Source organism: Diabrotica undecimpunctata, chromosome 1, assembly GCF_040954645.1.
Source record: "Diabrotica undecimpunctata isolate CICGRU chromosome 1, icDiaUnde3, whole genome shotgun sequence".
Classification (NCBI taxonomy): Eukaryota; Metazoa; Arthropoda; class Insecta; order Coleoptera; family Chrysomelidae; genus Diabrotica; species Diabrotica undecimpunctata.
In genome coordinates this window covers 133,424,896-133,448,361 of record NC_092803.1, presented here as the reverse complement: position 1 = coordinate 133,448,361, position 23,466 = coordinate 133,424,896, and the positions used below count along the sequence as shown (strand labels likewise).

General features: G+C 34.2%; 1 long non-coding RNA gene across 1 annotated transcript in view; it reads right to left on the bottom strand.

Moving 5' to 3' along the window:
* Positions 1-1,411: 1,411 nt before the first annotated feature.
* The window catches only part of LOC140440289 (uncharacterized), a 29,432-nt gene continuing 7,377 nt past the window's right edge, over positions 1,412-23,466 (bottom strand). Inside the window, exon 2 of the long non-coding RNA XR_011950806.1 lies at positions 1,412-1,622. This is a non-coding gene — a long non-coding RNA (uncharacterized lncRNA). The remainder of the gene's footprint in view (positions 1,623-23,466) is intronic.

Here is a 23,466-nt window from a genome sequence, read left to right as displayed (position 1 = left end):
TTATTCTGTTCTCTGTCAACCTGTGAAGCTTCTAGTAAGAATGTAAGAACACCTATAGGTTGGAAGTAGGTCCGACACATATTATTTACACTTAACAATAACACAATACACAATAATAATAATACCTTTCAATGTTTTTAGCTCCTAAAGTGTAAACATGGTTGTTGCCTCTAAAACCAGCGCAAAGTAAGTCTAATCGTCAAGATTTTATTTACTTCCAACTAATAATAACATATTTAGGTTATATAGATTATTCACAATTTTATTTTAAGAATCTTTTGAACAAAATTTCCTCATTGGAAAAAAATCGAAGCGCCAAACCCAAAAAAAAACAATTGATTTTTATTACAATTAATTATAGTTTATGCCCACGTATATCTGTTTTGCATTATTTGATGCCTTTTCGAATCATTTATTTTTACTAAGAATATCTAGATCCGCATAACTCAGCAGCGATCTGGTCAAATTTTTTTTATTACTGTTAATCTCAATGTGTCAATATCAAAATTCTCTATTGTTGCGAATCGTCATCACAGATTAATCTGTATTTTCACTTTGCTTGGGGTCATGTGTAACCGTAGACATCATGATACTATGACTAACAAGATAGGATCTTCCCGTAGCACAAAATCGGTCGTGTTCGCGCATGCCGTCATTGGAGAGTAGAATTTGAATTCTCGTTAAAGTTAAATGGGATTTTTATGCATTATGTGATGAAATTATTCAATTAGCAAAATAATAATATTAAATAAAGGTTTAATAATTACAATAATTGTATACAAAAGGATATCTCCAAACTATTTATTAAAGATTATTTATTGACACATACAAAAAACTGACATTACGAACGTGCAACTCTCCAATTACGTCACGACTTATGTGCAATATCTTATCTTCTTAATCATAGTATCATGATAGACATATAATAAAAAATAAACTGACTGCTGCCATACAGTCTCGTTTTCCCAGTGCGACAGACTGACAACTGACGCAAAGCAGTCTCTGCATCTCTGTCTAATAGGCCGGGTTTATCGACCACGTGACTTTCTTATTGGGCATTTACGTCACGTAGATAAATTATTTACAGGGAATTATTTACGTCAGTTTTCTCTGTCGCACTAAGGGAACGCGATTGTATTGTAAGGATCAGTCTATCTTATATTATATATCCATGTGTGTAACATATATACATATGCTAGACGAGCACATACCGATATTACAAATTGGTCATAATATTAATATCCCTAGATTTATCATAGGGATACAAATAAAAAAATTTTAATTTTTAATAAACTTTTACTCGAATCTATCGTAAGATAATTTAAAAAATGCTTTTACGGTATTATAAAGTATTTCAGAAGAACTTGCTCACTGTAGAAATGTCTTATCAGAAAGGAAAATTACCAAGCGATAAAATTTAATAATCTATTTCGCTACGAAATTAAAAGTTTACATCATTGTTTATAAATATAGCAAATCTTAACTAACATGATAGATAATTTTGAGGTTATAATGGTTAATCATTTCCTTACAACAAGGTTAATAAATTGGAAAAAAATTGCGTTGTCGCTGATGCTAGCCGTCGAACGTACTACTTGTAATTTTCTTAGGAAGTGGGTTATCTGAAAAAAAAACAAAGAAATTTCTTTTAATGGATTTATCAGATGGTTTTTTCAAATTTTTGTATTATCAATAAACTCATTGCAGATTTTAAAAATTTATACCAAACAGTACTTCAATCCTATTTAGGGAACATAAAAAATAAAAAAAGTCTAGGAGTTGATAAAAAAAACAAATTATAGTTACAATAAAAACAATGCAGATTAAAAAAATATGTCAACAAACTCGGCGGTATAAACACGGCGGAAAACTGTAAATAAAAACTAAAAAAAACTGTTAAAATATTTTATTGAGAGAACTGTCAATAATTTCAGCTCTGAATAAAACATTTCTTAATTAGTTTACGCCAATTGTTAAAAACAGGTTTGTTACTAACAGTCAAACTAAAGTGAAAAAAACTAGAGAAAATCTAGTTTTCTAACTAGAGAGAAAAAAAAATTGAAAGTACAGTTTTTATTCAGCCCATATAAAACCATTTTTATAAATCCATTTTTATTTTTTAAAAAGTCAAAAATTCATACTAAGTAATTGTCAATAATCAGTAGTAGCATTGACTCGAAAACTTGCAAATACAAAAAAATAGAGAATAAAAATGGATATTAAGTTAGAAATTATTATAGCAGTCACCAAATAATCATCAACTTCAACATCAACCTCGTTCACATCTCCAAAATTAACCTACTCCAATGCCGCAAGAAATTTCGATTTACCATCTAAATATATAGGAATATAATATAGAAATTTTTTTACAACCAAAAAATATCATTTCTACGTCCAGACTCTTCAACAATAGGTTATGTATTTACATTAGTAACACCAGAATCGTGGAAAACTTAATGCAGCGTCACAAATCTCTTTCAATACAAGGAAATAATATAAAAATTACAAGATTATTTACTTCGTTTAGTCTACTAATGATATCAAATGTGTGCCTTAGCATTATTTTAGACACTATAATCGAATGAAGAGCTCAAAAAATTTGAGCTTATTGCAGTTACCAAAATAAGTTTCTTGAAAGTTTGCGTGCCTAAATGTAATACCATAGGACATAAAGGTAAAAATTGTATTGCCTGATCAATCAATATAAAAAGTTAAAACCAACTATCACAATCTATCAACGTTAACATATCTGAAAGAGAAAGTAATAAAATAACTCAAAAATTTGTTAAAACAGAGACCCCAACTGCTAATGAATCCAGTACTTCTTCTAATAATTATCTGTTTCACCATCTAATATTTCTTCACTTCACTAAACCTAGCAGAATCACATACTAATAATACCAACACAAAAGTACACACAACTACAAAAAGATAAATTTTCATATTTCGTGAAATAACAGAGTCAAAAAAGAAAACACTCCAAGCATCATTAGAAACTAATACTGTAAGTGCCAAGCAGAACTTTTCAGATGCAGTTAAACCCCTGCTGAGGAAGTATTGTACCAACGTTTTCAGGAAGAGAATAACAAATGACACCAAAAACCTGCAATGAGGTAGAGAAATTATTACAATCAGCGAAAACTCTATGTAAAGAAGAAACACTAAAATTGAGTGTTTGAACAGATTGTCGACTTTTTCTAAAACGCATATAAATATAACACCTTATTAGCTTAGTTTAAACGTATACACAAGATGTTATATACTTAAAATATTGTTAAAAATGCATCCATAATATACCAGTAGCCACATAAAATATTACTAAAAGAAGACTATGACACCGAAATATGAAAGAAGACTTTAGAATCCTCATAAGAATGAGGAAAAGAAAGTACCATTAATAGAAATGGATTGTCTACTTCAATGTAATATTAACGTGTTTTATGATCACTTTGAAATGTTTAAACATCTATGTTCAGAAATCTCACCATCTAGGGCAGGACGGGGTAATGCCGTCATACGGGGCAATTCCGTCACCGAGTATTTTTCACAAAATATTAGTCCTGCACGCACCTGACTAACGCTGAGATATAGCTTCCGATTGAGCGTACTTTGATCAGTACAGCTATTGCCGCTTTTAAGGTTAGTTCGTGCGAATATTAGTAAAACCGTTATAGTTTCATATTTCTACTTACTTCTGCCATATTTATAACTCGAGGTAAGTGTGATAATAAGGTTCTTAACCGGTTTGTTGAATATGTCCTTTAATAATATGATACCTTAAATACTTTTCGGTGAGATTGCTTTTAAATATTTGGTTATTGTTTGTAGTATGTAGTGATATATCCACCATGTTGTTCTCGAGGGGTAATTCCGTCACTTTACTTCGGGGTAATGCCGCCATGAAAGTATTGCCCCGTATTTTCTTATTGAAATGAAAGGTTAACAACGCATTTTTTTGTGATTTTCAGATGGTACGATCAGGTAAAAGAGCAACATAAAAGGCTATGTGGAAGGGGGGAAACCTCAAAAATGCTATTGAAGCAGTTTGCCAAAATGGTGTCTCCCAAAAAAAGCAGCTACAATGTTTGGCATACCCCGAATAACATTAAGGGATAGGCTAAAGGCAAACGATGGTAGTAAGCCAAGATTTAGTCGGAAATGCGTTTTTTCTGTAGAGCAAGAACAAAACTTAGCAGAGCATATGGTTAGCCTATCAAAACTATTTTATGGCATCACTACAAATGAACTAAGGCGACTGGCTTTCGAATTGGCTGAAAAACATCAAATCAAACACAACTTAAGCAAAGGGACCAAGTTCGCTGGGATATATTGGTTAAATGGGTTTATCAGCAGGCATAAAATTAGTTTAAGAAAACCGGAAGCCACTAGCTTGAACAGGGTCAAAGAAAGTATTTAATAAAGACGAAGTTAATTTGTTTTTCAAAAATTTGGACACTAATGACTAAGTATAACTTTCCACCGAACCGTATCCATAATATAACGAAACTGGAATTTCCACAGTACAAAAACCGGTAAAGATTCATGCACCAAGAGGATAGAAGCAAGTGGGAGGAGTTACGAGTTGGGAGCATGGCAAGAATATCACTGTAGTGTGTGCCATGAGCGCTTTAAGAATATATACGCCCCCAATGTTTATTTATCCAAGGAAACGGATGTCACCTTTATTGCAGCGAGGAGGACCTCCTGGAGCCATTTATAGATGTTCACTCCAAAATTTGAAAAATTGGGATATTTGCACCATATGATAATGTTACAAACATGCTCTCGGCATGGCCCAGGTAACGGTTGCATTGCATCTCTAATACCCTTCCAGAAGCTTCTCCGTGTATCGAGTGCGATAGAGAATAACCGGTCACGTAGGCGAATTAGAGGTGGGACAACGCCAGAATATTCTCGAACCTAGTAACTCTAGTATATATAGGTAACAATGTTAGAAGTAGAGTTAGTCTTTAAGATACTACCGAACTGTAAAGTTATAAATAAATATATGTATATAAATTCGAACCGCTCGTTTTATTTAATCTCGCTACAGTTGGTGTTACGGTGTGAGTAAAAAGAAATAAATTCAGCAGTGACTTTTGAAAAAGACTTTTAAACTTTTGAAAAGTATTGTTCGTCGGGAACATCCGCGTAGTTCGGTAGTGTCCTTTGTACGAAAGAACATTTAAAAAGTACGTGTGTGCCTAACCAAAGATGCGACTAGTACAACTTTCAGTAAAACAGTTGCGTGAGCAACTGGAAGAACGCGATGAAGATTGCAGCGGGTCCAAGAAGATACTCCAAGAACGACTGAAGACTGTTCTCAACAAGAATGGAGAAGACCCAGAGACATTCCAGTTCCAGTCAGCAGAACAAGCAGTTTTAATGAAGATCGAAGAGAGTTCCAGAAAAAATGATAAGAAATTTGAAAACGTCTCTCAAATGATAGAAGAATCTTCTCGAAAGAATGATGAAAGATTTAATGAAACGTCTCAAATGATAGAAGAATCTTCTCGAAAGAATGACGAAAAATTCAATGAAACGTCTCAAATGATAGAAGAATCTTCTAAAAAAATTGATGATAAATTAGAGAACGTTTCCAAAAGATTCGATGAGAAATTCGAAAATGTATCTCGAAGATTCGACGAGAAATTTGAAAATGTTTCTCAAATAATGGAAGAAATTTCTAAAAAGAACAATGAAAAATTTGAAGAAGTTTCTAAAACATTTGATAAAGTAGAAGAAGAAAGATGGTTCAACACGTTTTTGTATTGACTACCGACAGCTCAATGCAGTAACTAAAAAAGATAGTTATCCTTTGCCCAGAATAGACGATACTTTGGATACACTTTCTGGTTCTCGTTGGTTCTCCACACTCGATCTGAAAAGTGGATATTGGGAAGTAGACATGGAGACAGCTGATCGTGAAAAAACCGCATTCTCGATAGGATCAGGGCTTTGGCAGTTTACAGTTATGCCCTTTGGTTTATGTAATGCCCCGGCCACATTTGAAAGATTAATGGAGGCAGTTTTAAGAGGTCTAACATGGAAAACATGCCTGGTTTATTTGGATGATGTAATTGTGGTTGGAAGATCCTTCGATGAACATGCCAATAATCTGACAGAAGTCTTTCAACGATTGAGGGCAGCGAATTTAAAGTTAAGTCCAAAGAAATGTCACTTGTTTCGACGAGAAGTGAAGTACTTGGGACATATTGTAGCAAGTAATGGTGTAACAGCTGATCCTGAAAAACTTTCAGCAATTAAGGATTGGCCTGTAACTAGAGATAAACACGAAATTAGAAGTTTTCTTGGCCTATGTACATATTACCGACGTTTTGTCAAAGGATTTGCCAACATCTCCAAGCCATTAACAAAGTTGACAGAAGAAGGCAAAGAATATACATGGAGCGAAGAGTGTCAAAGAGCTTTCGAAAACTTACAAATGGCTCTAACCAGCGCACCGATTTTAAGCTACCCTAGACAGGCAGCAAAATTTGTGTTGGACACCGATGCAAGCAACAGTGCAATAGGAGCTGTTCTCTCACAAATCCAAGATGGACAGGAGAAAGTCATCGCTTACTTTAGCAAAGTCTTGTCAAAACCAGAAAGAAACTATTGCGTTACTAGGAGAGAATTGCTAGGCGTAGTAAAGGCTTGCGAGCATTTCCATAAATACTTGTATGGCAGAAAGTTTCTTCTTCGCACGGATCACGCTGCTCTAAAATGGCTTCTACAATTCCGTAATCCAAAGGGCCAGATGGCAAGATGGTTAGAACGATTGCAAGAATATGATTACGAGATCGAACACAGGGCTGGCAGAGTTCATTCAAATGCTGATGCCCTTTCGAGACGGCCGTGCAGTGCAAACTGTAATCACTGTCTTAAATTAGAAGAACGACTTTGCCCCGTGAGACAAACCACCGTCATTAATGATCAATGGCAGCCTCAACAGCTACAAGACGCTCAAGCAGATGATCCATGTATAAAAAGAGTATTGGATTGGATGCGTCGAAGTGAAAGACCTTCTTGGCAAGACATTAGTGCATGTAGTCCAGAAGTCAAGTGTTACTGGTGCCAATGGAATTGTCTAGTGCTGAAAAATGATCTTCTGTATAGAACCTTTGAGAACGATGATGGTACAGAAACTAAGCTTCAGTTAATTGTACCTAAAAGTAAAGTGTCAGAAGTATTGCGTCAGTTGTATGACGGTGCATCAGGTGGACACTTTGGTATCACGAAGACTCTGCAAAAGGTTCGAGAACGGTTCTATTGGGTGAACTATAAAGATGATGTAAGAAGATGGTTGTGTGCAACCAGTAATGGGCCAGCTGGTAAAAAGAGGGCACCCATGAGACAGTACAATGTTGGTAGTCCTATGGAAAGAGTAACAATCGACATTGCAGGTCCACTTCCAGAGACAAATGATGGAAATAAATATATCCTGGTAGCCATGGATTATTTTACGAAATGGACTGAGGCCTATGCGATACCAAATCAAGAAGCTGCTACCGTTGCAGAGGTACTTGTTAAAGAATTTTTTAGCCGATTTGGTGTTCCTTTGGAGATCCACTCCGACCAAGGGCGAAACTTCGAGTCAACCCTTTTCCAAAACGTTTGTAAATTGATTGGTGTCAATAAGACCAGAACGACACCCCTGCATCCTCAATCAGATGGAATGGTCGAGAGAATGAACCGAACAATGGGTAAACACCTATCCAAAGTTGTATCAGAACATCAAAGAGATTGGGACCAGCACATTCATTTATTCCTAATGGCCTACCGCTCGGCCGTGAATGAAACTACAGGCCAGACTCCAACCTGTCTGATGTTAGGTCGTGAAGTTCGTTTACCCTGCGACCTAGAGTTTGGCTGCAGACCTTCCGAAGAACATGTTGCAAGCGAAGATTATGTCGACCGCCTGAAGTTAAGAATGAACAACATTCATGAACTTGCCCGACAACACATCCAGATAGCCAGTGACAGAATGAAAGATCAATATGATTCTCGATGCAAGAGTGAAAGCTATGAAGTAGGTGATCTTGTTTGGCTTTATAATCCACAACGTCGTCGAGGCTTGTCTCCCAAACTGCAAAGACAATGGGAAGGTCCATATGAAATTAAAAAGAAAATAAATGACGTAATATACCGAATTAAGAAGTTGCCGAAAGGTAAACCAAAAGTAGTTCACATAAATCGTCTTGCACCATATGCTGGCTCAAATGAAACAGAAGAAGCACGAACCCTTTAACATGAGAGCAAAGATGACCGGCGACCAAGCTTTAATGAATTTATGTCAAATTACGCAGAGAGAAAGAGTGCTAGATTCGGCGTGACCAAAGAAGTTCAGCAAGATCTTTTTAGTGTTCTGCATAACGTCTCTCTAGCCCACTGTGTTGCCCAAGATCTTGAGATGACGAAGAGTACTGAGATTAGAACATGGTTCTCGATCTTTGCTGTATATGGTGACCAGGAAGTCGTATACAGACAGGGCAAGCTACGAGGATATATGGCGTGCTCTAACTAATTTGAAGAAAATTGTGTGCAATTACGACATCCAGAATTTGGCCTTACCCAAGATAGGCCATGCACTAGATAATCTGGATTGGAAGATTGTCAGAAGCATGCTTGAAGTAATCTTTCGAGAAACCGGCGTACGAATTACTGTGTGTTGCATTAACCCGATGAGATCGTATCCTTCAAAGTCAGTAGACTGTTATTTCTTTCTAAAGGGTTCATGCAGAGCTGGAGAGTCCTGTAGATTCCGCCATCCTGTGCCTACATATAGAGTTGCGGATCGGGACGATCAGATTTAAGAGGGGAGCAGTGTTACAAACATGCTCTCGGCATGGCCCAGGTAACGGTTGCATTGCATCTCTAATACCCTTCCAGAAGCTTCTCCGTGTATCGAGTGCGATAGAGAATAACCGGTCACGTAGGCGAATTAGAGGTGGGACAACGCCAGAATATTCTCGAACCTAGTAACTCTAGTATATATAGGTAACAATGTTAGAAGTAGGGTTAGTCGTTAAGATACTACCGAACTGTAAAGTTATAAATAAATATATGTATATAAATTCGAACCGCTCGTTCGTTTTATTTAATCTCGCTACAATAATTATGATTTATATAACATATTCACATAGAGAAAAACCCGTATTTTACATTTCTAAATATTTAATGAAAGAAAATAGTTTCCCCGTAAACGCCAAAAATGACTATTATGTTTAGTATAAACCTGGCATTTAACGCTTCGTAGTAAAAACCAGGAATATGCTCAGCAGATACGGGTTTTTAACGTAGGATAAAACGATATGCAAGGTTTTTTCTAAGGAGTAGAGCAACGCCGCTAATAGTTTCAACCACCAAGTGGAACTATCGTTAAAGAAAAAGAAGAAAGTTTATGATTATCATGATTTCGCCAAGGCCGTTAAAACGTGTAATTTGAATTGTGTGGTGGTGAAAGAAATGGGAGTTTCCGATTTTCTAATCTGGAAAGACTTATCATAACAGTCAAGATTAAAGAAAACAGAGCCACGTATTTACCTATCACAAATTGTTAAAGTAATTGTGAAGAGAGAGAGCAAGATTTTACACGTAAGGATTGATGATAGCGAGGAGTTGATAGAGATGGACTTTTTGCAGACCAGAGTGTTAAAATCTGGGATAAAGGACCCCACACCTTTGATGAAACCTTCTGCGATTGCTAAGAGGAGAAAATAACAAATGACTAGGTCAAAAAACTTATGTCAAATTATACCGGCGAACTGCCATCAATTTTGGGAAGAATTGCCAACTTACGATTAATAATAATTTTCATTTTGTATTTTTAAATAAACGTTTTTTGTAAATACTTATGTTATATTCAACAAATGTTCATAAAAAATATTATTAAAATATTTAAATATTTTGCCTTTCGAGGCAGTTATATAAATTTTATAATAATTACATAGATAAAACCAAGCTTAAGACACATTTGGATAATACGTGGTTTTAGCTAAGTAAACTTGACATAATTCTTTGCTTTGTTAGCCCGTATGTCGCATAACTAATGTCCATATGGTAATTTTGCAATTTTTTTTTTTTGAAAAAAGTTAACTACGATGCTACACACTCTATCCTAAATGATTTTATGTTATTATTGTTCCAAAAGCACAAGGGATTTAACAACAATCTTTAATCGCGTTTTTCTCAAAACTCGCTATAGTGGAGATACGGGGTTCTTTCTTAATAGGGCAGTATAATGGGATGATAAATGCGATGTTCTTATTTTGTCTACTAGGCACACCGATAGTTGTCAACTTATTGAACGCCATACAGGACCCATAAGAAAACCAGATGCTATAATTGACTACGTTGCTGGAAAATCATCAATCGATTTGTCAGACCAAATGTCAAGCTATAATTTTGCTTTGCGTCAATCATTAAAATGGTATCGTACAATCGCAATCGAACTTCTGCTAGTTACAACTATTATAAATGCTTATATATTATTCAAGACACTTTCTTATTCAAACATGACGATTACTAAATTTAGAGAATTAAATGTATCTGACTTACTCAAAGATGGGCCCTTTTATGATCAATTCAAACAATCTGAATTTGAACCGTTTTTACAAAATTTGACCAGAAATATTTTACGAAATCATACATTGCTAAAAAAAGATGAAATTGCTACTTCTATGTGGAAATACTGCAGAGGTTGCTACGAGAAGAATACTACAGAAGAAATATCTAAAAACAAAGTAAAAAAAGTTACTACATATTGCACAAACTGCCAGGGGCATCCCCATTTTTGTCTGCCTTGTTTTAATTTCAAGATCTTACAATAAAGATTCTTACAATGTAGAAATTTTTTTTTAGTATGATATACACGTAATACTTAGCGCATATGTAAGTAAATTTATTTACTCACATATACATACAGGCCAGGCGGTTATGTTGCCTATGCATTTTTAACGAAATCGACGGTCATATACCCTTTACAGACACTTTTGCTTGACATGACCGCCATTGCTTGAGTTAGTAGGACTATGAGAGACCATAATGACCGCTGTGGCAGTTAACCTTTTGATTGTTAAATAAAATTAAAACTTGGAAAATGTTTGGTTTGATCTGCTTTATTCAATAGTGCCGAAACAATATTTCTCAAGATGAAACGCATGAGTAAGTTAAAATCATTCGAGTGGGACTACGAATTTTGATAATTTTCTTAAATCCTTGACTATTAAAAAGTCATAAACTTCCTAAATACGAAAAAAACTATAAGGAACAATAAAAATAACTTAAATTATTTCCTGTGTATATCCCAACATATTTGGGATATCCGCTACGTCAAAGATTTAGATTTCCCAATTAACTAGTAGGAGCAAAATACAGGAAACAGATGAACTGCTCCACAGCCTAGATACAGTGAGACAACAAAAATGGACGGACTCTGTAGAGAGTCTTAATTTTGAAACATCAAGTAGGCAAGCATGGACACTACTAAAAAAAATAGGAAGCGGAACTCCCATCACAAGGATCATAACGACAACTAACTCAAACACTATTGCCTCACATCTGGTATCTACATCCGATGCCCCGAAAGACAAGCCACATGCAATCAAGGTAAAACGAGAGCTCAAAACTTTAAAATTCCAATCCGCAGAAACTGAATACTTCCGCGCTTTCACTTGAAAAGAAGTCACTGTAGCTCTGAAGGATGTAAAATCAGGTAAAACCCAAGGTTTTGACAATATTCTTCCCGAATCTTTAATTAACAGCGGAAAATATGCCAGAGAATGGATGGCCCACTTTTTCACAGACATTATGAAGACCGGTACCATACCACAGGAGCTCAAACGCTCGAAGATCATTGCCATATTAAAACCAGGAAAACCAACTGATAACAACCCTAATAACTACAGACCAATAGCCCTACTATCGGCGACATTAAAGCTACTAGAACGACTTATCTACAACATAATTAGTCCAAAGCGGCTTGAATCAATAGCGGTTGATCAGGCAGGTTTCCGACCGAAAAGAAGTTACGCAGATCAGGTTCTTTCACTTACCATATTTATTGAGGCAGAGTTCCAAAGAAAACTAAAAACTGCAGCCGCATTCGTAGACCGATCAGCCGCCTACGATACAGTCTGGAAAGAAGGCATGGTATACAAGCTCTTCCGTACAATGTTCTATAAATCCACCGCTCGAATAATCAACAGTAGGCTAGACGACCGAACGATTAATGTAGTCATGGGAACATTAGCACCCCAAGGAAACTAAAGAATGGACTGCCTCAGGTATCTGTCCTAGCTCCTCTTCTCTTTAGCCTATACATCGCTGATATACCAGAAACCAAATCAAGGAAGTTTGGTTACGCTGACGACTGGGTCCCTTGCAATAAGGTGTAAGTCATTTGAACAAACAGAAGAAATCCTCACGGCGGACTTACATACAGTGGGAAAGTATTTTCGTAAATGGACGCTCCAACCAAACGCTACCAAAACAGAGGTTTCCAGTTTTCACCTAAACAACAAGCTTCCAGGAAAAACACTCAACATCCAGTTCAAAAACACCACACTCGCCTACAATAAAACACCAAAGTACCTTGGGGTGACTCTTGACAGAAGTCTCTCTTTTAAGGAACATCTGTCAAAAACTTCCAGAAACAACATCGTCTCGAAGCTGTGCGGCACAACATAGGGAGCATCGGCTACCACCTTACGATCATCTGCCCTGGGCCTTGTCTTCTCTACCGCGGAATACTGCTCTTTAGCCTGGCTTAGCAGTCTACATATACACAAAGAAGATTCCCAATTGAACAATACAATCAGAATGATTGCTGGTATTATCAAATCCACCCCTACGCAATGGCCCTCAGTACTGAGCCACATTCCACCACTCAAACTACGGCGCATAAACTCCCTCACTAGTGAGCACAGAAAGATAACTAGTAATGAGATCCTGCCAATCCATCAAGATGTAGATGCTGCCAACGGTAACCGTCTACGCTCCAGACGACCGCCAATGAAAAGAGCACAGACTGCTGTGAAAAATGAGTTCAATTTAACGACCACTTGGACTCAAGAATGGATGGAACAACAAAATATCAGCTTAACCTGCATCACACAAAATCCACCAGGTTTTGACTTACCACGTAACACATGGACTATGCTTAACCGAATCAGAACCGAACACGGTAGATGCTGTTACATGATACACAAATGGGGTAAACGACCATCCCCACTCTGTGACTGCGGACAACCACAAACCATTTGTCACATTACAGAACACGGTCCCACAAGATCCTATCAAGGCAGCTCAGAGGATTTCCTAATGGTGACTCCAGAGTCAATAGACTACATACATATGTAAGTTGTTCGTTTTAAACAAATGTAAGATGTTCGTTAGTAAACATACATGTATTACGTCTTATACAATATATATGTAAATTTAAATGTAAATGTGTCAAGTGCCATACGATAAATAAAGCAAATAAAACAGGAAAGAGAGCAAATAATTATCCTTGTTGCATAATATTAAAAACTAGCAAGAAATAGACTCTAAAAAAATCCGATCAAGGGAAGACAAAGAAAGGTTTGCTACCACAGCCGCTAGCTTTTAATGCTGGAGACGGTACAAGAAGTGAAAAAAGTAGATGATTTATTAAAATTTGATCTATAATAAAATGTTTAGTGAAATAGAAAATAAAGCTTATGTAACAGATTCATATACATTCAACTGTTGATTCTGGAGCCCTGCTGTCTGCAATTTTGCAATATCAGTTGAATATACCATCTACGGAGAATTTTATAGGGGTCAGTTAAATTCCGATAATATAAACCGGCACAAGTCATCAAAATATAGATTACACCACATTTCTAGATTGATACCATATGTTTGTTTAATACAAATATATTTTATTATGGTTACATGTTGGTATGCTATTGATAAAGAATCAATCCGCCTCCTTCTTTCAATGTTTCCACAGTGGATGATATAGATAATGTAATTGGTACTGGTGTATTATCTATCTAATAAAATAAACAAAACATAAAGAAATAGAAAAGTTTATAATAGATATAATTAGAAAAATAAAGTAAAGCTTAAAGTGAAAGATACATTAAAAAATATTACAATTTGTGTATACCAGACCATATAAAAATTCAAGAAAGCGTATCATTAAAATGTCACGTATCTATATGCTTATTCATTGAGAAAACAATGAAATAAACACAGTGACAACGCCACAATTTTTTGAGAATTCGGAAACGTATAAATAATTTAATTTATAACATTATACTGCCGTCCTAACATGAAAGGTCTTATCTGCAAAATTTGGTAAAATTACTTCATTGGCTCATGGCATGCGTAAACATATTATCTATGTATGTACAAAATGAAATTGTCCTATAAGCGTCTTAAGTGCCTTATTATATACCTAAATGGTTTGTCCTAACTGACAAATGCAATGATGATGATGACTAAAAAGCAATGTTTACTAACATAAATTGTCCTATCTCACATATGCTAAGAAAAATTGTCGGAATGTTGTAGAAATGCAGTTAGGACTATTTAAGGTAGCATTTTATACTGAACGGCATCAGTTAGGAGAATTTTGCGTAGTATGACAAGCATATTTGTAACATAACTTTAAATAATTAATTATAAAAGGTATTTGTTATTGTCAGACATTGGGTGTACGCTCATGTTTTTTGTATTTTAAGTAAATATATGTATATTGTGAGAAATGGATGAAGGGTAAGTTTAATAATGTTACCTTGGGTATAAGCAATAACTGATTGGAATTATTGTTTGTAGTAGTAGCAAAAAATATAGACGCATATGCGTCTAAATTCATTGGTAGTAGCAATGTAGCGTCACAGCCGTCCAATGAATTCGACAATAATATCCGATATAGAACCAGAAGAAAACGAATTTAACTTCTTTCAGGATTTCATTCGAGATATTAATTTTACAGCTCCCAAACAAAACAGTTGATAAAGTTAAGAGTAAACTGTATGCAAAAACTGGAAAAATAAGAAAAAAAAAACAAATTGAAGAGCCATTTGTCGAAAGAAAGAAACAAAAAAGGGAGAGTTACATAAGAGCTTAAAAAGTTAAAAAGTCAGGTAAATTAAAATTCAATTGCGCTGAAAAAATTTCGTATACTAGGCAAAAAGACATTAATACACAATACTGGCTATTGGAAAAGAACACCAAAAACAGTTTGTTTTGAGCTGCGTGAAATAAAGTGAGAAAAAAAGAAGTACATCTCAGAATCTAACATTACCAAGAGTGTATTCCTACAAATACTATCTAACATCAAAGAAAGCCGAAGAGGTGTGTATTTGTACAATAAAAAAAGTGAAAAGATATTTTTTTGGCGACATTGGGCTATGAAAAAGACAATGATAGAATCATTGCTGTAGAAAATATAATAATCAAATTTTTTGAGCCAGGTCATACTTTTATGGCAGCAGATTCATTTCATCGCCAAGTTGAGCTTGCCCCCAAAAGAAAAAAAAAAGTACGATTTTGACGATTTTTTGGAAACGGTAAAACAAGCCAATTCATCAAAAGTTAATTTATTAAAATTGCTTTTTTTTAACTTTACTGACTGTACCTCCAGATATAAGTTACAAAAGCTGATTTCTCGCGTTTACTGGACTTGTTTTTGTGTGAATCGGCATATGATGCACACGGCTGTAATAAACGATATCAGCCAACAAGGCCGTGTAAATCATATGGTGATTCTCAGCTCTAACAAACGCAAATTAACGTAAGAGAAAAGTAAAATTTTGTAAAATAAATATTTATTAAATGGTTTGAACAAATTACTCAGTTAATTAAATAATTCACAAATTAACTAATTTACCTTTTACAATTTATGCAAAGGGGTACCCCAAATTTAAATATATATATATATATATATATATATATATATATATATATATATATATATATATATATATATATATATATATATTTATATATATATATATATATATATATATATATATTTATATATATATATATATATATATATATATATATATATATATATATATATATATCAATTTTTGATGATTAGGACCGGAGATATTGCGACTTTTAAAATTTCAATTTATGAATGTGTTCGGTAAGCGGTACTGTAGACAAGCGCGAAGCTTCATACTATTGTCAGTATTTTTAAATGTTAATTAATAGTTTTAAAATTGAATAAAGTATTTATATTATTTATTATCGCTCGGTAAGCTGTTTTTACGCTGGCTCCAAAATAATATTTAGTTGTCGTGAAATATCGAGACGCCAGTAGTAACCTTACGGTATACAGTAATAAACACAATATACAGACATATTACACTTATTATAAAAATAAAATATCGTTTACCATTTTATAAGTTTTTTATATTTCCAGAACAACTGCGTTTGGCTAATTTTGATTTTGAAATATTTGTAAGTCCAAGAAAGGTTTAATTGGTAAGAAAATATTATGAAATTGTAAGAAAAATTTTTGATATTTTGTATAACGGGCACCTCCTCGTTAGGTACATAAATGGACTCTTCGTCTGTGACTGTGTAAATAAGAAAAAAATATTATGTTTGCTACTAACGCCATCTGTTACATATTAGCTAAGCATACCTACGTTGTTCACTTAGACGCACCTGTCAAATTCTAATGAATTTTTAAATTAATAATAAAATAGAAATAAATATCATTTGATAGTAAATTTAATCATTTAGTCCAGTCATCAGGGATTTGACCCCTAAAAATCATACGAACACGCTGAATTTTGCCAAGAATATAAATTTTGTTACCCCAAAAACGCTGCAAAAAAGTTTACCACTTTTACCCCAGGGAGTCCTTCTAAAACCCCCCTCGTAAAAAACAGCTCAGATAATTTTTAACAAAAATGTTTATTAGCACCTTTTGCGTAGAATAAATCGTTCTCTCAGAAACAACGCTTCAAGCGACCGGCGAATTTAAAGGTCGTACATTGATATCAACTCGACGGTAACAAATCGATATCTTTTGATCAGAGTGTCCTCTAGTTAAAAAACAAAATGCATTTTAAATGTCAGAAGTGCAGCTTTCGTATGCAATTTTTGTATTTTGCTGAAAATGAAGTCAGTTTCTATAAAGCTGTTTAATAAATAAAATTTGTGCGATTTTTGCTATTTTAAACGATTCTCTTTAGGTCAGTAAAATGTATTACTTTTATTGACCGGTCGTAGTGAAATTTTCATTGCGAGATCCCAGTCTTTAAAACCTATAACATGAAAATTCGATTTTTATTTTGGCAACAAATATGAGGCATTTGAAATATGACTAAAAACGCAGAATTTAAACTTTTACATTACAAATGATCACACGTCAGAGGAAATGCCTCCAAGAAGACGGTTTTTGATGTTGTTTATAGCAAAACTTAAGTACTGTTCAAAAACGTACTAATGTAATTAAAAAAGTGCCGTTTTAGATTGTTTGTAATGTGAAAGTTTAAATTCAGCGTTTTTTAAGCATATTTTAAATGCCTCACATTTATTGCCAAAACTCAAAACTAAAATTGCATGCTGTTAGTTTTGAAGATTAGGTTTTAGTTATGGAAAGTCCATAGTGGCCGGTCAGTGAAAGGGGTACATTGTATGGATCTTATGTGTAGCATTCCAAATCGCCTTGTATATGTTAAAACATCGAAGAATATTTTCAATGTATTTCTATTTCCTATCGTACATGTTAAAACAGCAAAATATTTTTTTAATCCTTTTGCATCGTTGGAATTGATAATATAAGCATTTTAAAGTTTGTTTATATATATATATGTATATATATATATATATATATATATATATATATATATATATATATATATATATATATATATATATCACGAACGCGTATTCCTTTGGTATTTCTTTGATCGTTTCCGCAATATTGCGTGTTAAATAAATATCCACTTAGGTTGATGGGAAAAGTATGCAGGGAGGCGAACAATTTTTAAATATTATAAGATCACTATCGGTGGAGCCGTGTAAAAGGCAGTTGGTTTCGGTGTTTAGTCCGAATTTCCATCAAATTCGTAATGTTTTTTTGTTTTTCACCTTTTGTCATGGAAAAATGTGTAGTATAGTAGCAGTGTGGAGTTTAAGTGCAGTTAATTAACCCGAAACCCTATAATCCAATGCCCAACTTTAACAGAGAATCGTCTATTTGTTTTTTCCCGCTCATTTCAGCGCAAATTGCAGCTTTTGGGACGCATTTGTGTCATTTTGCAGTGTTTTGGATCCAGTTCTAACCCCAAAAACTTTTAAAGAATATACATCAGCCAGTGATATCAAGGTACTTTTTTGTTAAAATTTTTCAAAATATTTCAAATTATTCAAAGTATATCAAGATTCGTTTTGTTTTAAAAAGTTAACTTCAATGTGAGCTCCATTGAAAGATCTAAATGATTTCAATTTATTAATAATTTAAATTCTTATAGTGTCCCCAACGTCTAGAGTTTGTTGTAAACCGATAGCACCATTGTAAGTTGGTTTTGCATTTTATTATTATTTGTATTTGTAACTGTTTATGGTAAAACAGTGATAAATATGTAATGTTTCTCCCAAACCAAGTGTAGTATTATTTCCTTTAAAAAGATTCTAACCCGTTTAATGTATTTTTTTAGGAAAGAAAGGCCTTTCTTTCATCCAGCTGGAAGATTCTTGTAAACGGCGTCCAAATTAAAATAGGTTAGGAACCTTCTCGTTTTGTGTTGTACAGGAAATCCATGTAAATACTTTTTGATTTCTCTTTTTCTAGTTACCCCTTTCCAGTCCCCTTTTTATTCACTTACCTACGATCCAGCTCTCCAATCACACCAAGAGTAGCCGTTCGCCAACGTTCCGGTTTGTTTTGCTTACCCTAAAAGTCTTGGCATATTATCATGCACGTTACACGTTGCACGTTGCACGTTCAGTATATTCGAAAACAATATTTTACGGATGACCGCGGCTACGTAACGAGTCGTAACCTGTTGGTATGAATAATGTGAATTAGAAGTCCGTCGTTTTCCCCTCGTTGTTTATTTAGGTATTTGTTTAATTTTGATAGAGAGTATTTAAAAAAAGATAATTTTCGAGGCTATTTTGTCATTTTTGCATGTGTTTTCATTGCTTTGTGACAATTAAACACGGAAGTAATAAACAATTAGGACTTTTGAACGAAAGTGATACTTCTTCTTTTTTTAAAAAATCTTTGTTTTGATATTTTCAATTTGATAATACAAGTTAAAATGGATTTTGAAAAATTAATTGAACTCGAACGCGATGAAAAAATTTTATATAACTACAATGATAAATGCTATTATGATGCAAATAAAAAAAATTTTTGGAGGGAAATAACACGCAAACTAGGACAAAATGGTAAGTAGGTATCAAATAATACCACAAATACTTATTCCATCTAAAATGTATTAATTACACGAAATAAATGGGAAGTATTGTTGCCACTTAAATTTTCCAGCAGCAGATTGAATGATGTTTTAAAGTTGTTCCTTACTCTGAATGCTAATAATGATTTTTTGTCGCGAAAAGCGAGAACACACATCTTTACCGCACCAAACTGAAACGTTCTATGTATGAAAATGTGAACGCGCAGTCCAATTGCTGGACTGGAAACACTACGTGCCGGAAACTATTATACGTGCATGATAATATGCCGTGACCTTATCTTTAGTCCAGTATTTTCTGTCCCCAATTTTCAACCCCCTATAAGTGATCCCAATGCGATAGGCAATATAACCGCTACCATGCGAATCATAAAACATGGCAAAAATCGCACCACGTTTATTTATTTAATGCCTTTATAAAAACTGAGTTGATTTGCGTCAAAACACAAAAATTGCATCGGAAAACTGCACTCTTTACCTTTAAAACGCATCTTGATTTTTGTCGATATGATACTGGGATCAAAAGATATTGAATTTTCACCGTCGAGCTAATACAAATTTTATTGATCATTGATTGATTTCACCCGCGTAACTGACATTTAAAATCGCCGATCGCTTTAATCGTTGGTTCTGAGAGAACGGTTCATTCTATATAAAAAATTCTTATAAACTTTTTTATTTAAAGTTGTCTTAGCTACATTTTTTATTTGTAACATTTTTTTTATGGCGTACAGATTCTTGGTAAATCGATTTTTTTCTGCTTCCCCCCTCTATGTTGGAGGTTTTAGAGGAAAGCCCGGGGGTAAAAGTGGTAAACTTTTTTGCATCTTTTTTAGCGTCTTAAAATTGATATTTTTGGCAAAATTCAGTTTGTTCGTATGATTTTTAGAGGTTCAGTGGTATTTTCGTCTCTGACGACTGAATTAATTGTTTAAATTAAATAAGATATTTAACAGGTTGAGTGCCACAAAAAATGATTAAAAAGCGGTCTAATACGACCGCCAGGGCGTAGGCGACATACTTATTCCCGTGGTGCCAAACGGTCGGTTGGGCGGTCGTTCTGTTCATGATAAGACTTGTCGAGTGTTATTCTGCTGAGTGGTTGTTTTGACCAATACTTTATCAGTAGAGGTTTGATTGTTACTAAGACAAGTAAGTTGATTGTTGCCGTGTTATTTTTAGAGTTAGATAATAGTAAAAACAATTACTAAGTATTTCTTGAAATAAAATGGGAAGTCGCGGTAAAATGATAGTTGGTATGGTTTTGGAATGCAATGAACGATTAGGTAAGATATAATTTTCATATTTTTATATCATATGTTCATATCATATTATGTTCAGATGTAAATAATTCTGAGTATGGAGTTACGCTTTGCATAAGTATGCAGTTAAGCTTTTTAGTGACAATGACTACACGTGGAATATAAGGATTTATGCAGGTAAGAAGAAAAATGAAGGTAACACTTCTGTACCAACAAATGTAGTGATTAACCTATCAGAACGCATTTTAAATTCAGGAGGAACGATAGTAGCTGATAACTACTATATTGGGACGCTAAGATCAAATCGTCGTGAAAACCCAAAAAAAGTAATAAATACCAAATTGAAAAAAGGGAAACGTTTGGGTTGGAAAACGAGAGAAGCATCTGCGTTTTAAAATGGAAGGACAAAAGAGACGTATCGTTACTATCTACTAAAGACACTACCGAAACTCGAACAATTCAGCGACGAAGTGGTGTTGTTCATAAACCTCAGGCTATAATGGAATACAATGAGGCAAAATCCTCAATTGACCAGTCCAGATTAGACCAGATGGCAAGTTATAATTCACCTCTACGAAAGTCACTGAAATGGTACAGGAAGCTCGCTGTGGAATTTCTTCTTCAGTCACTCGTGGCTGCACAGACGTATACTAAAAATTCCATGGACGGCTATGCTGACAAATGTGGCAGTCCTTAAGAGAGCAAATGCTGCTCGCGAGCTGCTTGATAACATCAAATGTAGAAAGATGGCCTATTTTTGACACGTAGTAAGGGGAGACCGATATAATATTCTTCAACTTATTATGATGGGTAAAATCGAAGGACGCAGAGGAATTGGTAGAAAGCAGGCCTCTTGGTTGAAGAATATCAGGGAGTGGACAGGAATGAGGAAAGCTGAGCAACTCTTTAGAATAGCTTAAGACAGAGACAGTTTCGCCATGTTAATCGCCAACGTCAAGGGGACTTGATAGGGCACGTTAAGAAGACATCACTCGTAAATTCTCACATTATTTTTAACCAATTAGCGAATAAAAATATGAAAATAACTGAATTTAGAGAGCATGTAATAAAGTCGCTCTTAACTTATGAAGACAACATTGAGTCACAGAATAATTCCAAAAGGAAACAATAACAAATACGAGCTACAAGGAGATCGATGCAAACTCATACTTTGGTGAAAAAATAAGGACCATATGATAAAATGAAGAAATACTCTAAAGGTTGTTATAAAGAAAAGATTCAATAAAACATAATAAAAAATCGGGGCAAAAAGTAGTAACCTACTGTGACACTTGTGAAGGTCAACCACACCTTTCTTTAGATTGTTTCAACAAAGACTCGAAGCGATTGAATACTGCAATAACTCTACTTCTCTACACGACCTCTGGCAAAATAGGAACCATATCAAACAGACCGTATCAAATCGGTTGTATTCGACCTCCGTGGCATGAAGTACTTATTTTACGACCGCCTGGCAGTCAACCTGTTAAAAATGATAGTTGTATTTATATGAAATTATTTTAAAATAAGAAATGTCATAAAAATTTAAACAGAATATTCAATATTGTTATTAATTCGATGACATTTATGACTTTTAAATGTAGACAACAAGACGCCATCTTGTGGCGCTAAGTCCTTCTAAGATCCTGTTTATCTCTTATGATTTCTCGACTTTTCCTGTATCTAAAATAATAAAAAGATTGCAAGGAGAGCGTCATATTTATAAAAAATCATATTCAAATTAATTTTGAACGGAAACTTTTCACGCCACCCTCGTAAAATTTATATTGCTTGTCCAAACATGTCATACAAAAATTAAAAAAAAAATAGTGTTACAAATGACATTGTCGGATACTAGCTTACATTTATCAATAAAATGGGTATACAAATGCATAGTATTAATTAAAAGAAGCCCTAATAAAAAATATATGTAGAGTTGGCGATGAAAACTGAAATACTCACCTACTCTTATATATACCTTATATATATACCTTAAGGCATTTATTTTTAATATGCATATAACCTTCCCGACATGGCATACTCACAATCATTTCATTAATTATTACGTCGCTTTCGTTAAATCCAAGTACGCAAGTAACCACGATTAAAAGAAAAATCATAATTGCCAGTCTGTTCAGCATTTTAGACGAATTAAACTGACTGTTGTGACCATTGGAAAAACTACATTAGATAAATTTCCTGACCTTATTATCAAAGTGCATAAAAAATCTGGAATTCCCGCATTTAAAATTTTATATTATAAGGTTTCTTTTATGTAAACATTATTTACATATAACAAATGAAGAGTAATTTAATCAATCCAAAATAACAAACGAATGTAAAATTTAGATAAATTCTTGCAATCTTGGACGTTTAATGAATAACAATGTGGAGTTAGGAATGAGTTTGGAAGAAAACTTCTCGTATTCAAAAGACTAAGTAAAAAATAACAGTAAGTTATAAGCAAGAAACAGCAACAAACAAATTTTTTATTCCAGATATTTGCTGTGAAAATGCCCGACAGTCATCCCAGAAAAAAACACAATACCGCTAAAACTAATTACAGATCAAGTTTGGATATAGGTCTTTGTGTTGAAATCTAAGATCTGGTTATTTCGTTGACTTTCGGGTGCATCAAAGCCAAAGAACAACAAAATGATTATAAAAAAGAATTTGGTTTACAAAGTGGTATAATCCTGCAATTTTTGGAGAATTTTCCAACATTTGAATGTGGAAGAGTAATGCCCCATGTTATTTATGCATATAATTATTTCACTTACCTC